We start from the raw sequence: 7,172 nt of genomic DNA on the forward strand, positions 1-7,172 counted from the left end.
GAAAAGATAACAAAAAGAGTGACCAGCCCTCTGGAACATTCATCTAGGGTCAACCTAGCTTTTGTCCTCCAGTGGTAGCCAAACTCACTTAATTACAACAGGATAACTTGCACCTTGTTCTTCAATGTGCAGTGTGTCTTCAGGGAAACAACATGGAAAAATGGAAAAACAAGTCCCTTGCCCCAAGCCTGAAAACGTCTGTTCCCTTAGAGGACAGCTTTTAAAATTTTCCCTAAAATCCCCAAAGCAGTTTAAAGTGTAAAGCAGGCAACTCTGCCTCCAGCCGATCACCAAGATGGCGGTGGGAAATGTGGCCGTGTCCTGCTCTCGGTCCCTCACCTTGAGAAACTGCCTCCCATTCCGCTATTAGAACTGTTGTGGTGAGTGTAGCCCTGGGTGGAGGCTGGAGTGTGGGCTACATGGTCCTTCCGGTATAATATGGAGGAAGGGACTTGAGGGCAATGGCAAAAAGGTAAGGAAATGTTTGTTCGTTTGCTTGTTTTGTCTTCAAGGGAGAGATAAAGAACTCTATTTGGCTAGCACCTCTTCCTTTCTCAAATTCAGGAGTAAATACCCTAAAAATGGAAGAGAGAAAAGAAAATTTTTTAGATTCAATGTCTCTTTAAACAAACAGGGGCCATATTGCCTTCACGGTTCCTTATAGCCAGGGAATAATAACAGCTGACATTTACTGAGTGCTTAATATGAGCCAGACACTTTCCCAAACCCTTCGCATGTGTTAAGCACATTTAGTCCCAACAACCGTCCTCTGAGGGAGGTACAATTATTACCACCTCCACTTTTCACAGATGAGGAATTTTCAGTCCGGGAAGGTTCCATAAATCACTCCAGGTCACAGAGCCAGCACCCAGTGAGAGGGAGAGTGTACCTAAGGGGGCCCCTCCGGAGCCTGCCAGTCCCCACTCTGCTGGGCCGCCTCAGCCCCAGGGAAGGAAACTGCAGGACCACAGCCAGCGATGAAAGAGTACCTCACTGCCGCAGGCCGGTTAGGGGATTTGCTTGTACTAAGCCACTTGACCTTCCTAACAGCCCTGTGATGTCCACACCGTTCCTATGCCGGTTTTACAGACGAGGAAGCTGAGGCACAGAGAGGTTAGGGAATTTGTCTAAGATCTAAGAGTAGGAGTGGGGAGTCAGGAGCTGAAAGCAGCTCTTGAATGGAGTCCTTGCTCTGAAACACTTCACCCTGAAGTCTCCGTTCTGGCTGTTTTCCCTCTGTGCCTTTCCCTCATTTGCCTTCGGGGCTCTTATTGGCCACTCCCACGGAAGTCCTGGTGCTTCCTTGGGAACTCGCTCCAGCAACTCCCACCTGACTTATGAATGACTCTCCTGGGCCAAAAAGACTTGGTCTTCAGTGAAGCCACTTTGAGAAAGAGAATGGAAATTTCGTTCACTGAGCATCACCTAGACGCCAAGCTCCATGATAGACGCTTCATGTACATTGTCTTGGTTGATAGTCCCAATCCTCTTCAGAGGGAGCAACAATACCCAATTTGCAGCTGTGAAAACTGAGGGTCAAAGCGAGAGGTTAACAAACACGTCTGAGGTGTCATAGTGAGGAAGGAACAAGCCAGGCCTCTGACCCACGGGCCTAGTGGGAACTTACTCCTCTCCTGGTCCATTTCCTAAGCTTGAGGACATCCTCTGTCCTGCCTCCTTCTCTTAACTTTCAATTCTTAGATTGTAGAAAACATCTACTCTCCAGGAAACCTGGGGGCACATGTCATGTTTACATACCTGATGGCTGAGGGATTTCTTCCTTGAGCCCAAAACCTTAAGAAGAAAAAAACAGTAGAGTGAAAGTCTTCGGAAACTTCCTAGGCCTCCCATGGCCTCCAGGAAGGAGTCAGCTCTGCAGTGGGCTCTCCACTGTGTATGCGTGCCCCTGCTGTCTCTCCCGAGCCTCCTGGGCCCTCGGGTCGGACCAGTCACAGCCCCACATCCTGCTCTACCTCCCAGGCCCAAGAAAGAGCCCCCCAGCCTGCTGGAATCTGGGGGAGGGGGGCATCCCGAGTCTTACCTTTCAAGTTTTCTGGCTCCTGTGCCACATCAGTGTGTCAGTCAGAACTTGTCCGTATGTTAAGAACATGCCTCTCCAGCAGCCCTTCACAGCTACTGTAATTTTTTGCTTCTGATCTGCCAAGGGAAAGCCACCAACCAAGCGAGTTTGAATTGGGCGTAGAGAAAGGGTCCGTGGGTTCTGGGTGAGAGCCACAGGGCCCCCTCCAATGAGGAAGTGGATGAACTTGAATGTGTCGACTTGTTAAAATCTATTTTGGGGGCGTCTGGGTGGCTCAGTTGGTTAAGCGACTGCCTTCGGCTCAGGTCATGATCCTGGAGTCCCGGGATCAAGTCCCGCATCGGGCTCCCTGCTCGGCGAGGAGCCTGCTTCTCCCTCTAACCCTCCCCCCTCTCATGTACTCTCTCTCTCTCATTCTCGCTCTCTCAAATAAATAAATAAATCTTTAAAAAAAAAATCTATTTTGACCACTCAGAGTCCTCTTTTTGCTTCCCTTCTGCCATTAGTGGAGAGTTCCTTATGGCCAGGGGTTGACACTTACTGCGACATTCCCAGTTCAGCCCCCCACGTATGAGTAGCAGGCTCAGAACTTGCCCGCCTCGGGCTCTGCAAGGCCTCGCTTTGGCATCACCCCTTGGGCCCGCTGGAACAGCAGGCTGGTGGGGCTGGAATGTGGATTCTCTCAGGGGCCTGCTTCAGTGTGGCAGCTGGAGAACGGGTGGTAAGGAGGGTGGTCCTTTCAGCTCTTGGCTTGGCTTGTTAAGCACCCACCTCTGCTTCAGCTCTGTCAGGCCTGTGGAGGGGCTGCATTTAGTTTGAGTTGGACAAAGGAAAGATCAGGCATGGCCACTGGTAAGGGAGCCCGCAGGTGAAATGTCCCATCCGTGGATTTGATCATATGACTTCAACTGGGCATCTGGCCTATCCCTTCAACCTGAGGCAGTCCTTCCCCTTTATTACCATACGGAGCCAAACAATCAGAGTGTTTAAAAACAGGTAACGTCCCCTTCTGTCTCTCCTCCACCATGATTCTTGCTAGTAGTCTGTCCCCTGCCCCTTACCTCTGGGACATAAGGCAGCTTCTATTTAAACCAGAGCCTGCCTAAAAACCTCTCCTCATCCCTGCCCCTCTCCCTTCTCCATATTCTCTCCCATTAAGTAGCCAAATTACATAAGCAAAACTGCAAAATATGAGAACAGCTTCCCATCCCAGAAGAGCTCGGACTTCTCTGCCCCATGGAAGGGGCTCCAGTCCTCGGTCTGTTCCTCCTTGCACGTGGGGTCTTCCTCGGGGCAGGACACAGGTGCTCATACGGTTTGGCTCCCATCTCTGTGGTCCCATCGCTGAATGTCTAGGAGGCTGGAAGGTCGACATCTTGCTCTTAAGAGAGATTATCAGCTTGAGGTAAGGGCGTGCTCGGACATCTCAACTGTGACCTATTTTGTGTGTTTGTTTACTTTTTACTGAAGCATATATACAGGCAAGTATACAAATCGTAAGTGTAGAACTCGATGAATTTTCACAAAGCAAACACCTCTGTGCATCTAGACCCAGATCACAAGACAACGTTATCAGCTCCCTGCTCCCAAAAGACCTCCTCATGCCCCCTTCTACTCATTGACTCCCTCTCCCCACTCCCCACAAAGGTAGCCACCATCCTGGCTTCTACTCTCATAGATCAATATTGCCTATTTCTCTTTTTTATAGATGGGATTGTACAGTACAAACTCTTCTGCGTCCGGTTTCTTTTCTTTACTATATTTGGAAGAGTCATTCATTTTGTAGTGTGTAGCTGTGTTTCATTCAGTCTTTGCTGCATAGCTTCCCATCGTATGAATATATTACAGCTGATTGATCCATTTTACTGCTCGTGGACATTCGTGCAGTTTCTAGTTTTTGCTATTACTATTGACACGGCTATGAATATTCTAGTGAGACTGTAGGTATTAACCTAGTCTGAATCGGTTCATTTAAAATGTGGTCATAAGAGGCACCTGGCTGGCTCAGTCAGAAGGGCATGCAACTCTAGATGTTGGGGTTGTGAGTTGGGTACAGAGATTACTTAAAAATAAATTAAAAACTTAAAAAAAATTTTTTTTTAAATGTAGTCATAAGATTCATTTTCGTGTCTTAGTTCTTTGAAAAGTGACAGAGACTCATGACAAAAATTCTCAACATCCCAGAAAGGTGTGGAAAACAAAAGCCCCTTCATCACTTCCTTTACCCGTAATCCAGAATCATGCTCTATTAACAGTGTCTTGTATATCAGTCTAGATATTTTCTACTGCTCAGACAATCATATCTAAGGATACGCTTCATACCCTTAAAAAACTCCATAAACTGGATTTTATTACACTCCATTTCTGCCCCTGCCTCTCCCCGCTGAGCGTTACAGAGTCCGGGCAATCAGTGGATGCCGGGGAAGGTGAATGGCCTATCCCTCCTGTCAGACGCGAACCTGGGCTATCACTTTGAATGCGCTCTTATTAAGGTAAGACATGGGAGTTTATGCAGCAGGAACTTCCATTTCTACTTCCTTACACATTTCTTGAGGGGCTGGTGTCCCCCACGTGGAGCTTGTCTGAGAAGAGCTCCCAGTCTGGTGGGAGGTGGGTGCAAGGCACAGAACAAATAGCTACGATATGATGTTTACAGGCGTGGTAACAGGGGCCCGTAAATGGGTTCTGAGAGTACAAAGGAAGGAGCAGTGAGTACTTTCTGTTAGGGTCAAGGGAGGCACCAGAGAGAGTTGACATTTGGGCCAGCTGGAATGTTTAATTACTAGGACTTGGCTGGGCAGAGCAAGAAGGGAAAGGCCTTCCAGGCAGAAGGAAGGACCCTCACAGACATAGCGAGGCTGGGCAGTAACTGGCATGTTCAGGGACTGGCCATTGCTTCTGTGTGGCTAGACCACTGGATGGAAGGATGGTGACTGGAGACAGGAGATGACTGAGACAGGGTGAAATAGGGATTGGGGAGATAAGATATCAGGGGTCTTATACAGTCATTACGGGGGTGATCATCCACATTTTGGAATTGTGGGCTACATCTCTTAGGTGCTTAAAAACAAACAGCCGAAAGACACGGAGTGATTGCTTCCAACATCACCTCCTCCGAAATACCCTTGATTAAAGTATTGATCACATTGTTCCTGTGTTTGTGTTGTCCATGGGACAAACTCCTCTCATAGGGACCCCCTTGTATGCTTGTCTGAATTGCCCAGCCCAGAACACAGCACCTGCACTTAGCAGGAGGTCACCAAAGGATGAATGAGTACGCAAATGAACAGCAAGTGATTTTGACTGCCCGGCAAAACTGTGCTTGAGAAAGGGGGTGGCTGGGTGAGCGTCTCTTGGTGGATTTGTTTTTAGGCACGCCCAGCTTCTGCCTGCCCACATGGTGGGAGAGGAATGAGGAGCTGGTGACCTTGGCCTCTGGACCAGCTCAGGCTGTCTGCTGAGGGAAGTGCTTCATTTCCTTAGCAACACTACCTGCGCCCAACATGGGGCTTCAGTTCAGCCAGACTGGGGGTGGCATGGAGCTTGGTGAAACCCTCCAGCCTCACCTCTGCCTTTGGCAACCCAGGGGGAGTTCATACTGCACTAAAATGTCCACATCTTCCATTTCCATTTTGGAAATCTGGGCCTTGCTCAGAAAAAGGGGATCAGCCTCCTCATTGACTCCTTCGACCTAGATCCTCCCCTGCAGACAAGCCCCTTAGCCACTGGGCTGGTGACATGAAACAGGTTGGAAGAACCCCTTTCCCTTTCTCCTCAGTCTGCCTGGCCTTCCTAAGTGCGGCCGGCTCTCTGGAAGAGACCCCCACCCCCACCCCTGAGGGCCCCCTTTAGGCAGGCCAGAAAAATCAGCATTTCCACCTGACCTTCGAGGAATTTTTTTTTACCAGGTAGCACCCTGGGTGGGGGAATTTTCCATGCCTGTTGACTTAACTGCCCTTGCAATCTTTCCTCCTTCCTGCTGCTCTTTTCTGCATACCTAATTGCTTTGTCTATTTATCTGGGTTTCATCTGGACCTTCCCACTTAGGAATGTTCATTTTGTACCTGGAAACTGACCCCAGGGCCTGTTCCGACAGGGTCGTCTCAACCACAGTAGAACATAAATGCTAAATATGGTCTTCCTCTTCCTCCCTATGTGTTAGACTGCCTTCCATGTGGAGATGTAATTTTTCATTCCAGGATCCGTGTTCTACCCTTTCCAACCCACACATTGCCAAAAGCATGCGGGCAGCATTCATTTACAACTCTGTGTACACCGTGCAGATGTAAATGGTTGTGAGGTAATCCATCAGGTAATAATGGTAATTGCTCTGTATAGACTCACGTCTGGAAGAAGCTCTTTGTTTATTAAAAAATCTTCAGTGGGCTAGATTACCTCTCCAGCTTCCCAGACTCACTGTCTTCTCTTGCAGTTACTAAGTTATACCTGCCCTCCCTTGTGTGGTGAACAGAGGGAACAGAGGGGGAATCCGGAGCCAAAGCCCCAGTTCATACTTCAGCTCCATCGCTATTAATTATGTGACTCTTGGTTCAGGCCACTTCACTTCTCCGCATGTGAGTCTCCTGTCTAAAAAATGGGAATAATAACAGAGTAGTTTGACTGTTCAGTGAGATTGGGTGTGAAGGTGTCCAGTGCCGAGTAGGCAGGAGCAGTGGGACTGGGTTTTCATCATGGCTCTGCCATTTGCTAAGTGGGTGAATTTGAGCAAATTTAATCTCTCCGAGCCTCAGTTTTATCACTGTAAGATAGGGATCCTAATGCAAACCTTAGGGTTTCCAAGAAGGAATAAATAGGATATTTGAAAAGCATCTAGCGCAGTGGGATAGATTAGAAACATAACACAGCCGTCTCCCTCCCTTCTTCTCTGTATAAATTCAGGTGCTGGATGAACCTTTCATGACCACTCCTGACCTTTGCAATACTTCCTGGGATAAATGAAAGAGTTTCTAACGTCTCACTTCTCAATGTGATATTTTCCTTTCTTGTAGATCTCATTAGTGTTTTCTTCCTAACTACTTTTCTCTGATGTCTAGTGTTTCTCTCTCCATTGATTTCTGAAGGAACTAAAGGAGTTCTGTTGGATCTCAGGACAGAGGGCAGAATGCCTTCA

This window comes from Leptonychotes weddellii, chromosome 1 (genome assembly GCF_054177405.1).
Source record: "Leptonychotes weddellii isolate Sample4059 chromosome 1, ASM5417740v2, whole genome shotgun sequence".
In the NCBI taxonomy this organism is placed as follows: Eukaryota; Metazoa; Chordata; class Mammalia; order Carnivora; family Phocidae; genus Leptonychotes; species Leptonychotes weddellii.